The sequence below is a fragment of the Hydractinia symbiolongicarpus genome, chromosome 1 (genome assembly GCF_029227915.1).
Source record: "Hydractinia symbiolongicarpus strain clone_291-10 chromosome 1, HSymV2.1, whole genome shotgun sequence".
NCBI lineage: Eukaryota > Metazoa > Cnidaria > Hydrozoa > Anthoathecata > Hydractiniidae > Hydractinia > Hydractinia symbiolongicarpus.
In genome coordinates this window covers 30,382,967-30,395,363 of record NC_079875.1, presented here as the reverse complement: position 1 = coordinate 30,395,363, position 12,397 = coordinate 30,382,967, and positions in this window count along the sequence as shown.

The following is a 12,397-nucleotide window of genomic DNA, read 5'->3' as shown; positions in this document are numbered from 1 at the left end:
AACTTTTATAACTGTCATGAAAACATATTCCACAAAGAAAAATTGCAGAGTGATTTTTTAGCTAGACGGAGTAACGACGGAATGTTTCCTGTGTTTTTATTTAAACCGAAGTTAGGATATAATTTTTTGGAAAACGGTATATATTTTGCATATATAGCATGTTCGAGACAGTATACCTGTGCCAAGCGCTCATCCCATTGTTAACAACAGGCTATTTCCTGTGTTTCTATTTAACCGAAGTTGCGGTAAATTTTATGCGCGGCATTTTTTTACCTAACTGCTCAGGTTTGAGTATATTTTGAAAAATATAAAAGGTTGGTTAACTGTTTTTTCCATGGCGGGGTACCAACGGGTTGTAAACTGTGTTTTTATTTCAGCTAAAATTGTGGGAAAATAAAACACCATAATTTTGTGTGTGCTTTACTTCATTCCTACACTGAAGCTCTCAACTCTACGGGTCTTATTAAGTACTCCACTGGGCGTTCCACAATGGGTCACACAGCTACTTGTGGCTGATCCCGGCGTTTAAAGGTCCCTTACTTCTTTATAATAGCTGGGGGATTTACCCACGGTTTACCGACTAGTATAGTAAAAAAATCAAAGAAACTGAGGTTGTCGTTATGATTTTAGGTCAAATGTTGGTTAAGAAGTATCCGACAAATTTCTACATATCACGGTCCGGTTTAAATAGAATTAGTAGTACACAACAATAACACAATCTTAGTTTTGAAAGGTATCAGAATTAAAAGCTCCCAAAATGTGCTAAAAGTAATCTGCGAAAAAAAGGTACTTCAGCTTCTTGATGGGAATAGAAAACGGACCGTCAAACTAGATATATTTGACACAATATAACGCCATTGATAAAGTTGTTTTGTAATAGTTGGGTAAGTCATGACTTCTTAGTATGACGAAATGTCTTGTGAAGGTGAAAATGTTATTGACTTAAGGATTCAACTATCTAGTACGTTCTACTTACTACACTACTAAGGACCAATAATAGTCAAAATTTAACATACAAAATGCTAACTCCGGCCAGGGTATTTTTACATATATACTTTACAAATAGCTATACAAAATATCGAGACCTAGATATGAACAACTATAATATTCTCTCAATATTTGTAGATGAAACAAAATCAATCATCGAAATCAAAAGTCTCTAGTTTGCGAAATTCGCAGCCGTAGCATTATCATACTTTATTTTCTGTTTTAACCCCGGTGATCAATTACGGCAACTCGCCGCGCTAACGCAAAATTAGTAAAATCATATTGCTAATCACAACACAAAATGTCAACCTCCTCCCCAGGGCTCTTCTTCACGTTTTGATAATGGAAACACAAATCTGTTAGAAATAATAAAACAGTCTAAAACAGTCTGTGTACCGAGTTTGTTGAGTTATAAGAGAAATATTAAAAAATATGTCAGGCTATCCGATTTTAGTATTAAGATTAAAAGGGAATTTAGTGTAAATACCAGACTATCCTGAATTAAGTAAGAAAGTAAGTAAGTATTCATTTATTTATTTGTCCTAATAGACCGGAGACCATTCCGATGGGATAATACCTAATATGTAGGAATGACCACCAAACCAAATTACAACTTTGAAAAATATTATAATTACAAACTTTATGTACTCATAAATAACGATCGATATATGCAACAATAAAAAGATTAAATGTTAAAACTACTATATGATGAAAAAAAAATAAAACTTGACCAGATACTTTAGATGACCCAACGACAGCGTAGACATATTAACTTCTAAAAACTGTTAAAAAAGGAGACGATGGATTGATACTTATTTCCAAATGTGACTGTACTCACTCTAAGCAAACGCATTGAGCCCGGATTAGCACGATTATTTGGAAGATTGCAAGCATTAAATGTAATTATAAAATTATTTAGAAGAGTAAAGGGTAGTTTGTGATTGATTAACTTATGAAAAAAAATAATGTTGACATCTTGAAATCATCAAAAAAAGAAAGAATTTTAAGATCCGGAAACAGAGGAGCAGAATGAGAATTAAATCGAAAAGGTTATTTTGCACATAGCTCTTTTTTGTAGATTTAAAACTAGTTGGGTTTTATAGGATGAGTTCTGACCCGAGACTTGACAAGCGTAAGACATATGTTAGTGAAATAGTGCGAAGTATAGAGACACTACCATGGATGGAGAAAGATAATGCCCGAGTTTGCACAGTGCATATATAATATATATAATAACGACTTAAATGGTCAAAATAAGTTTCAATACGTTGTTTTGTATGTGGTGACTAATAATGTTGCTATTCAAGCAGTTATAATTTTCAAAACACCACCATAAGAAAAGATCTAGGTGGACAAAGAGCTGCAAAACATCTGAGTCATAAGATCATCCATAACGTTAACTTTGATTAGGTATTTAAAAATCATATAACAAAATTGTGAAAAATTGTAATTGATATTGGGGGATGTTTAGAAAAGGCGAACAGTGATCACGATATTGGCGTAAAATTAAATATTATTAATATTTTGAAAGTACATTACCATCATCAACGTTTTAGAAGTATATAAAGTGGAAGCACAGTATTTTTGAGTAAGAAGTATTTTGTGTCTTTGTGTGTCTACGTGTGCATTTATTTGTAAGATACATAGCCTGAGAGCACAGAAAGCCTGTGAGGCTTTTAACCTTTAACGGGGGAATTATAAATTATACTTTATAGTGGGACATTAAAGCCATTGCCCGAATTTTAATCTTAGTGAATCTGATGTGGAGATATAAGATTAATAGGGCAAAAAATGTCAGGCTATTCGATTTTATTATTAAGTGTAAAAGTTTATCAGTCTGGGTGCAAGTTTGCGGAGATATAAGAACAATGCGCAAAAAGATGTCAGGCTATCCGATTTTATTATTAAGTTTAAAAGTTTATCAGTCTGGGTACGAGTTTGCGGAGATATAAGAACAATGCGCAAAAAGATGTCAGGCTATCCGATTTTATTATTAAGTTTAAAAGTTTATCAGTCTGGGTACGAGTTTGCGGAGATATAAGAACAATGCGCAAAAAGATGTCAGGCTATCCGATTTTATTATTAAGTTTAAAAGTTTATCAGTCTGGGTGCGAGTTTGCGGAGATATAAGAACAATGCGCAAAAAGATGTCAGGCTATCCGATTTTATTATTAAGTTTAAAACTTTATCAGTCTCGGTGCGAGTTTGCGGAGATATAAGAACAATGCGCAAAAATATGTCAGGCTATCCGATTTTATTATTAAGTTTAAAAGTTTATCAGTCTGGGTACGAGTTTGCGGAGATATAAGAACAATGCGCAAAAAGATGTCAGGCTATCCGATTTTATTATTAAGTTTAAAAGTTTATCAGTCTGGGTACGAGTTTGCGGAGATATAAGAACAATGCGCAAAAAGATGTCAGGCTATCCGATTTTATTATTAAGTTTAAAAGTTTATCAGTCTGGGTATGAGTTTGCGGAGATATAAGAACAATGCGCAAAAAGATGTCAGGCTATCCGATTTTATTATTAAGTTTAAAAGTTTATCAGTCTGGGTACGAGTTTGCGGAGATATAAGAACAATGCGCAAAAAGATGTCAGGCTATCCGATTTTATTATTAAGTTTAAAAGTTTATCAGTCTGGGTACGAGTTTGCGGAGATATAAGAACAATGCGCAAAAAGATGTCAGGCTATCCGATTTTATTATTAAGTTTAAAAGTTTGTCAGTCTGGGTGCGAGTTTGCGGAGATATAAGAACAATGTGCGTGAATATGTCAGACTATCCGATTTTATTATTGAAGGTAAAAGTTTATCAGTCTGGGTACGAGCTGGTCGAGTCAGAAGAGCAATGTGCGTGAAGATGTTAGGGTATCCGATTTTATTATTAAGATTAAAATTTATCAGTCTGGGTACGAGTTTGCCGAGATATAACAACAATCCGCGAAAAAATCTCAGGCTATCCGAATATATTACTAAGGAAAGTTCAACGGATTAGCCTGTCAACACAAATAATTACTCTGCATCTTCTTCTTTTAGCACCTTGACATTGTGAACAAAAACAATGGATACTGAAAAGAAAGCATATGAACTCAGAAACCGTGTAAGTTATAATATCTTACATTCTAATTATGCAAATAATTACCAACCCAAAGTCACTGCGTTCTCACCCGTGTGCAGGAATTTCACTCCCACAATATATGTTGCTCCAAAAGTTATTATTATAGACTTTTACTGCACATTACATTGATACACGAGATATTTTAATATGATCTTTGGTTGTTTACCTCAAAACCTCCTAATTGGGAAAAGGTAATGAAGTTACATACATCTAAGTAACTTTTGTGTCATCATCCAGTTTTTAAAGTCTGTAACATTACACAGAGGTAACCTTGAAAATAAAAGGAATATAAAATACCGAAAGTATGTTGAAAATGTTCTAGGCTTTATATGAAAAAGTAAAAAACATAATAATTCATGTTTCATGCAGGATAATCGATTTTTGGTACGCGATTGGGAGGAAGCCCTTGAAGATGGCCACGGATTTACTTTGCATCAAATCGACACAGTAATTGGTGAGTACTTAATATTTGATTTTTTCTTTAACACTATTCAGGTCAGGCAGGAGATGGGAAGAGGGAAAGGAGGGGGAAATGACCTTCGGGCATACTTTAACTTAGTAACAATTAGTAGCCGACCCAAAAAAGTTTAAAAACATCCAGTCGGTGGAATGCCACGCCCATTCTTTAAAAGACCCGTGTATCTGTTTCGAATGTTTTGATATAACAATGACTTTCGTCGCTGGAGTTCTATAATTAAGCCTTATTTTTTTTATCTCTTATTCACGCCAAGGACGTTAAGGATTTTGCGGAATAACGTCCTTGTTCGCCCTAAAAAAATTATTTGGATTTTTTAGCCGAGCAAACAATGCACCAAATAAACGCTATATCTTATTAAAAAGGTGCATGAATTTTTAAATTTTTTAATCGCGCTCTAATAAAAGGCTCAATTATGGCGCTAAATATCAATATAAAAGTATCAATATAGTTACTAATACGGTGTGAAACGGTACTAGTAACTATATGCGACCGCCTTTGTTTAAATAGAATGAGTTAATATGTCAATCAATAGCAACCGACACGCGTGAACCTGCCCAACTGTGTTACTTTCGCCGATAACAACTAATCATCATCGACGAGAAATTGTCACTAGGTAGCAACTGATGGAAATATTTATCTCAAACATTCATGCTGAGTGAGTGAAAATGACTTCTCCAATCCAAATAGTACCGTTGTTTTGACCGCGAAAACTATAGATAAAATGGCACGAAAATCCCACACCATACGAAAAAATAGGAATGATATCGAGGAAAATATTGCGCCCTAACCGACTGGTGTCGGATCACCCTCAGGCACTCGATTAAGTTTAATATTTTTAGCAAATATCTACAAAATTGTGCGCGAAATAATAAATTCTCGAAAAGGCTGATAAAACTATATTACATATATTTTTGTAGTTCCAAGACTTTGTGCGTGGTCAAAACCATTACAAACAAACAAACAAACAATCAGAGCTATTATTATAAAGAATAGTTGTAATCTGTCTGTGTCTGGCCGCAAGAAAAAAGTTGTGCTATATTAAGGCGGGCAACCACGTGAATTTTTCTACGCGTTACAGAATAGTCTCTGTAATAATAGCTGTCGTCTGTTTACTCGAAATGGTTGCGTGCGGCTCGTAATAGAGTAATTCAAATACTTCATCCTGGCGGAGGGACAAAAAAACATAAAATACCTAAGTTGGAAATATGAATGATGGCAAAAATCTATGCAGTGGTGTACCTGTGAATTCGTTTAAAATCTAACAACTACTTCATATCATTAATAGCCGTTTTTCTGTCTGTATTGCCACAAGAAAAAAATTGCTACAGGCTCATGAAATAGCGTAACAATTAAAGGACGGGCAACCTCGTAGATTATTTCATTGGATACCTACTAATTAGGTTATAGTGTCGTGTTAAAAATGTTTTTCATAATGTAACGCGTTAAAAGAGGAATTATGATACGCAAGTTTATATCTATTGATCTGGTATAGAAGCTGTTTAATTTTTTTAATTCTTTTTATCAGGCTATGGTGTCTTTGCAACAAAGTGCTTCAAAAACGGAGATGCTTTACTCAGCTACAAAGGACGTTTAGTTAGTGCGACGGAAGCAGATGATCTCGCAAAAGAGTACGGAGAAAATATTTCATCCAGATACCTTTTTTATTTCTCTGACAAAAATAAAAAACTTTGCGTCGATGCAACAAAATCTAACTGCATGGCAAGATACGTCAACGACTCACCGCAATGTTTTTCGAACTGCCGAATGGTAATAAAGCATGATGGTGAAATGCCACACCTATGCTTAGTCGCAAGTAAAGATATCGACGTAAACGAAGAGCTTCGATACGATTACGGTGATAAAGGAAAGTATTTACCATGGCGGAAAAGTTCTAAATATTTGAAGCCTTTGAAGCTCAGTTTAGAAGTTCAAGAAAAATTAAAAAAACAAAAAGCGGCTACTGCGTCCAATGTTTTGGGAGAAATTTTGTCTGCGAAAGGGGAATTTAAAAAGACAGAAGATAACTCAATTCCGCCAACCCCGGAGAAAAAAAATACAAAAAGCTTGATCGGCAAACGAAAAATTATCGAAAGTCTCCCAAGTATCGTAAAAGTCGAAGAGTTGAAACCACCTTTTTGTAAAATTGAAGACAAAGATAAACGTTTTAGACCAATAGTGTACAATAATTTTGTTGTTCAATTAATTGACGAAGAACAGAACCAAACCGCAGCAATCTCAACATTTGGGAAAGAAGAAGAGACCAAAAAAAAAAAATTTTGCGAAATGTGTGCTGTAACATTTACCAGTCTTGAGAAACATAGAACGTCGGAAATTCATCAGCAATTCGTGGCTAACAACAATAATTTTGCAACATTGGATAAATCGATCGAAATATGTAATAAAAATTTCGATCTCGCATCTTGTACTGAAACAGATCTGGAGGAAGTATTAGTTGAGACTATTAGCAATTTCTCTGAAAAGTTAATCAAAGAAATAATAGATGATCAGTATGTTACTGATCTCGTGAGTGGCAGAAGGGATTGCTGGCGCCATAATGCTTTCGCAAAGGGTGGCGAAAATAAAAGGAATTTGAACGGGACAGAACTTCTTCAGCTCTTACCAGAAGAAACATTCTTACTGCTACAGGAACGAGTAAAAGATAGCCTTCGTGACAAAATAGGACTCAATGATTATATAATCAAAGTTATTTTACCCGATGCCGTAATTACGCTGTTTTCAGTTGTTACACATTGGAGTAACATCAAAACAGAAACCTTTTTTAAAGAATTTTTAACGTCCCTGGAATCAAAAGATAACCCGTTTAAGGATGGGGACACCTTTAAAGACCATGTGCAGAGGGGAATGGTTACCGCTCAAAAGAAAATGTTTTTGTTACACGCAAAAATCAGAGAATGGAGGGAAAAGGTATGCTCATTTTTTTTTCTAAAAATAATTTTTTTTATAAGTGGTGTTTTTTTCAAGCATGTTCAACCCTATTCCCTCGTCACTACCTCCGCGTTCTTTGGTATGCATGAAAGAAACAAAACAGCAGCAATAAATTTGTGCTGATGTCAGCATTTTTTTATGACATTTTTTGACATTTTTTGGGCGCGTCTATTCAAGGGGGCGTTTAAAACAGGGGGCGTTAATTTGCTCAATATCATTTTTCCATTCTCTCACACGCTTTGGTTCCATATTGAAGCGGGATGCAGCAGCTGGATTGCGTTATTTATAGAAATTTCCTTATTTTACCGATGTATCAAATGTGAGAGATTGAGTTTAGTTGTATTTATGAAATTTTTATATTATAATAGAACCATTAAAATTTCATTTCAATTAAAATACCAAAACGATAACAGTTAATGATTTTTTCATATACTTACTTTTACTATCGCCTCGAATAAACTCCCCCTTATGAGGGAGGGGCTTGTTCGAAGGGGCGTCTAGTAGAGGGAGCGTTTATTTGAAAAATGACTGAAAAGGAGAACGTCTATTCGAGGAAAGAGGACAATATATTCGAAGCATTACGGTAACCAAAAATTCACTTGTAAGTCAATCCAATCGAATTATAATGGTCAGGAGCGAAAAAAATGTGTACTCAGAGAATTATGACGCTTATTGAAGATTGCGCCTTTCCTATAGTCGCTTATTAAAGACGTTGGTATGGGTGCTTGACAAGTCTTTTAATAATAATGTCATCATTATCTAGGTCGACTTTGCAGTTACTGATTCAAAGAAAGGAAAATTGCAGGCTGGAAACTCTAATGAAGATACCACTAAGAAGAATTCTTAAATCGGTTTTTGTAATACCAAGGTTTATGACGATTCAAGTAAATCTTATACTCATGACAATATTGACCTGCTGCTTGGGTCAAAAGAAGAAAAAAAAGAGAACAAAATGAAACAGGTAGTGAAGAAAAGGACCAATCGAAAGTTTAAATGCCCTGTGTGTGATGTTGAACAGACTTACATCACAAGACATTTAAGGCAAAAGCATAAGTGGAGCTGGGAAAGTGCTGCAGCAGCCTCCAGTCAGTTTTTTAGTAGCACACCAAAAACAGGCAACGAAAAGTTAAGTAAAATTGATAAAAAAACTCCAAACTATCATCGCAAGAGAATGTGTCCTGTTAAAAATTGCATGATGGTGAGGACAAACCTACCTGATCACCTCATGAAACAACACAATATCCCAAAAGGTCCTTTATATTATCATTTGCTGAAACAAGCACCCAAGGTGGACGCCCCTTTTATACAAGGCAATGTTTCCGAATCTCCAAGAAAGGCTGTCTCGAAAGTATTTTTAAATAGAACATTGGAAAGCACTGTATCAACTTCAACTACACCTATTAAACAGTTACAACAAAAGGCGAACGAAAATGACGTGGAGGAAAGTTTCGTGCAATCTGTTCAGATTCCAGTGAATAATGATCGCCAAGGCAATGCGTGCGAATTTCATAATCTACGACTAAGACCAAAAATGGTTGTTGAAAACACTGCATGCAACACCAGAAACGAATCTAGTTCTTTTGGTGAGGAAAGTGAAAGTGAGGAAAGTGAATTTGAGCCTGTCGATGAAGAGAACGAATCTGTAATATACAACCTTGCTAGTAATGTGGAAACTTTGGTTACAGACTTCATATGTTATATGATCGGCCCTGATAGACAGAGAAAACGTAGGGCAGTTTACCTGACTGCGAATGAAATACGACGTATATTTCGTGTTATGGAAGTAAAGGATGACCTAAGCGTTGTTTTTAGAAATGGAGGTAATGATTTTCGGGATAAATACATTACAAAGCACTGTCAAGAAACGGAAAAAAAACCAACCAGTATCAAAAAGTATTTATATAGTCTAATAGACTTTTGCGAATTTTTGATCGCTGAGGAAAAAGAAGTAATGAACAGCAGTCATCAAGACATTACAACGTTTATTTCAAAATTGCGGCAGTGGAGAAAAAATTTTAAAGTGCAAGAGAAATTGGTAAAATTTAAGCGGATGACAGACGATCGAGAAATGCTCATTGATCAGGAGCAAGTAGGAAGATACCTTAACAGTACCAAGGGAGCAAAAAAGGGTGAAGCCATACTAAAACTTTTAAAGGAAGACATAGGATATAATCTAACTCAGACGGAGTATTGCGCCGTAAGAGATTATTTATATGCTGTGATTCATTTATCAATTGCACAGAGATCTGGTGTGACGGCCAACCTCACAATAAATGAATATGATAGGGCAGCGAAGCTTGACGGAAAATTTGTAATGAATGTTTGGGACCATAAAACAGTTGACACCTATGGCCCAGCTAAAATTATCCTTAATGAAGAAGAATTTGATTTCTTGACAACATACGTGAAATTTGCCAGACCACAAACTTTACCAAAATGCGAGTATGTATTTTTAAGTTGGTCAGGAAAGAAAGTGTCACCTGGGGACATTAGTAAACGTCTTCATCTTCAGTGGGACAGAGTTGGTAATTTTAATGATAAATGTCCTCCAAAAAATCTTTCAGCAAATATAATTCGGAAGTCTGTTAGCACAGCATTAAGAGAATCGGAAAGCTGTAATTTAAAAGATGCCGCCACGTTGATGACACACAGCATGAGGACAGCAGAGGAACACTATTTCCTAAGAAATATGGAGAAGTCTTCTTTGGTTGGGTCAACAGCAGTTAAAGAACTTTTTCAAGCTGACAAGTCAAACGAAGCAGCTAGACAAGAAAGCAGAAGAAAAGTGTGGTCAGAACAAGAGATTAAAGAGCTGAAAGAGGTGTTTCCTGTCAATAATGATGTGAGTTTCTCGGAGGTAAAACAAAAATGCGCAGCTGTACCAACTCTAACTGCGTCACCTAGACAGGTTTATGACAAGTTGCGTCATATATCACCGAAAAAAACACCACCGTGTGTCATGAAGCGAAAATCACTGTTTCCGAAACATGATTTAAAATTAATTTTAATGCATGGAAAAGAACTAATTAAAGGTGGAAGCTTAGATGAAAACAGAGTGAGGACTCATCTAGAATCATGTGGGTTGTTCGAGAAGTACACCTTCGTTCAGTTGCGCACTCGAATAAATTACGAGAGAAAAATCTACAAAGAAAAAAAAGGTGAGTTTCGTAATACATATAGCTTTATAGTTTATTTATGCTTATAGTTTGTTTTTGATAATGCTAAGTATTAGTTTATCAAATTTAGCAGATACTGCGTCAATCTTATTGATTCAAAGGAATATCCCTAAAATTTCAATTTTTAGTTATACCTTCCGCTATTTTAACATCGTTCTAAAACTCCTTCACTTTTAATATAATTTAGCTCTTCACCTTTTTGTGAAAACTGTGAAATAAAATTCCAACAACGAATGTCGATTATCGATAAGAAAATGTAATTCTAGCAACTACAAACAGTAACAGCTTGCTCACATCTAGCAAAGCTAAGAAGTCCATAGTTTATGCTAATCTCCTCCGCTAAAAATGTAACTAATAATTACGTCACTGCTGTGACCAGCAAAATGATTTTTTTTGTTCTCCAAAGTATGTTCATACAGGTTTTTTCTACTCCAAAACGTAATTTCATCCTCTCCTCCTCAGGCAGCAGTGTATTTTTACCCTATACATGCCGGAGTTAGTCTGTATATTTTGTTAAGATGTATGTTTTTAAAGATCCATTGTTATTTAGAAAATACTAATCGGTGGCCCGTGGAATAATCCACGGGTTTGCACGCCCTTTATTTACCGCAATTCGTCATATCATTTTACGTGACAAACAGACGTATACGGGTATTAATTATGATAGAGATTATATTCAAATAATCACTGTGTTAGGGCGTGTTATCTTCCTTAGTATTATTCGGGTATGTAGTTGAATTTTCGTGCGCAGGTTAGGTGCCATTTTATGTAGTTAGAGTATCTTGCCCCCACTCCGCCCCCTTTCCCCTTAGCTCCGGCATGAACAGGTTTAACAAAACATAAAACAGTTATGATTTTTATATATTATCTTTTTATTTAGAACACAATTAAGATGAAACAGAAGTAAAAACATTTGATCGTTTAGTTGTTTTGTTCGTAAAGTCTTTTGTTACGATTGTTAAGATTACTTTTGTTGTAATATTTCACCTTGTTCATTTATTACGTAACATATTTGATTTGCTACTTATTTTTTTATAAGAAATCAAGCAAAAAGTCTAGTACTTACTTAATTATTTCATGATGTTAGTGCAAACAATTCTTAAGTGGTTTCTTCCGAAGGAAGCTTTAATAAGGGTAGTGAATAAGATGTAGTAGTAAAATGTGCTTGGTTTTTCATTAAAAACGTGTACTTTTAAACACATTATGTTTTTAATTTGTTGTACTGTTTTTAAATTGCTTATTTTGTGTTCTTCAACATATTTGCAATATCATGTTGCAAGAGAAGGTTTAGACTTTAAGTCGACTTCACTTAATCCGAGCATTTTACTGATTTAAATAATTCCGGCGCAGCGACTTGCCATACCAAATAGGATAAGTATCGTGTCAATTGAAGTTTTCATAATTGAACAGCATATTCCGAACGGTTTCTCGTTCCTGTAGTACTTGGGAACATTTTCTCTCCTTAACTTGAAAAAAAGTCGTTTATACTGGGTCTTAGTAAAATGGAAAATCATTAATCGCCAAACCGAAATCCTCTCTATAATAATAATATACGTTGTCTATCTGTGTTAGAAACGGTTGCACCACTGCGTTATTTTAGACTATCCGATCAGTAATTTCTTTGTTCACGATGACAGGCGGACAAGCAAGCATAAAATGCAGGGATATATATGTGAAGGGCAAATTCATGCGG